Below are 1433 nucleotides of genomic sequence, written 5' to 3'. Positions count from 1 at the left end.
AAAATAAAATAAAACAACATAAGAAAATGTTATAAATGTTTCGACAACATAGTATATATGTTTTCTGATAAAAAAAATAAATAATTTACAGTTATTGATGTGTAAACTTCTATTGTATTCGTCCGCAAAAATGCAGACTTCATGGAAGGGCGGAAATAGTACCCAAAATGGGTGGGGTGAAGGGCAGCTGTGGAGAATGTGGGACACATTACGCACTGAATCCCTTCAACGTAAACGTGCATTTGAAGTGCAAAAGGGGCGGAACGGGGGTGGGAGTGTGGGTATTGGGACAGGGCCTTTATGGACACCCTACAGGAGGAGAGAAGTACTGAGCCGAACGAGATGGCTGTAAATGAGAGCTGCTGCTTTATCAGACAAATTTAATTTAATTTGGAAGCCTTATCAACACAGACTGGCTTCATTCACTTCCTCCACTGCCATATGCTAAACTAACTAGCAGACACTGCGTAGAAAGTCGACATTGTTCAAAGCTCCTCCTTCTGTTTTCTGATTGGCCCAGGTAAAATAAACTACAAGCAGACACTGCACAGAAAATATACATTCTGTTCTCTGATTGGCCCGGCTAAAAATCTGCCAGCGAAATCCATCTCACTGGGAGAAGACCCAGATGGAGCAGTGAAGGGAAACTAGAATTGAGCAGAGCTGCATAGGAAGGCAAGGGCCAGGCTAGAGATAACCAGGTAGCACAGTAGATTTTTGATGATAACTTCACACAGAACCTCCATTTAATCGAGTCCGACAAATTGATGCTGGTAATTTAAAAATGATTTAATCAATGTAAAGAACAGAAAATAATATTTATGATGCAGACTAATGGTGTGGCCTGTTACAGCAAATAAGACAATGCAAGTATCTACAGCAAAGGATTCCTAATTACATTGCAACTCAAAATATACATATTAAGYTGTRACACAAYAAATAACTGATTACAYTAAAAAAATGATTGTTGGATTTACTTAACTAAGTTATGTCAACAATTTSCATTCCAGTGAGTTAGGTAAGTKTAAATAAACATRATATGATGCATTCCTCGACTAAACGACTATAMAACAATAACTGAGCTCTATGTGGTATTTTCTGCATGGAAACATTGTTTTAACATGCTCTTATGACTGACTAAGTGAGTAGCCATCTTGAATTCAGGACACTCTTTCTAACAGGGTATTCTCATGCATAATCGGTTTATGTTAAGGTGTAGTTTATGGTCAATGCTGGCTTTRAAGCAGCTTAATTTAAATCATTAATACAGGGTTACTCAACTAAATTGCTCAGGAGGCATAGTTATTTAAAGCTAACAGTTCAGGAGCAGGACAGGAATCTTTCACCTTTTCAATTTGTTTATTTTGCTGAACTGAATCATAAATTCAAAGTTTACCACTGATATAAGAAAATATATCAAGTCAAGTTTATAT

The sequence above is a fragment of the Austrofundulus limnaeus genome, unplaced genomic scaffold, assembly GCF_001266775.1.
Source record: "Austrofundulus limnaeus strain Quisiro unplaced genomic scaffold, Austrofundulus_limnaeus-1.0 Scaffold268, whole genome shotgun sequence".
NCBI lineage: Eukaryota > Metazoa > Chordata > Actinopteri > Cyprinodontiformes > Rivulidae > Austrofundulus > Austrofundulus limnaeus.
The sequence above is the reverse complement of the archived record's forward strand: the minus strand, read 5'-3'. Positions refer to the sequence as shown.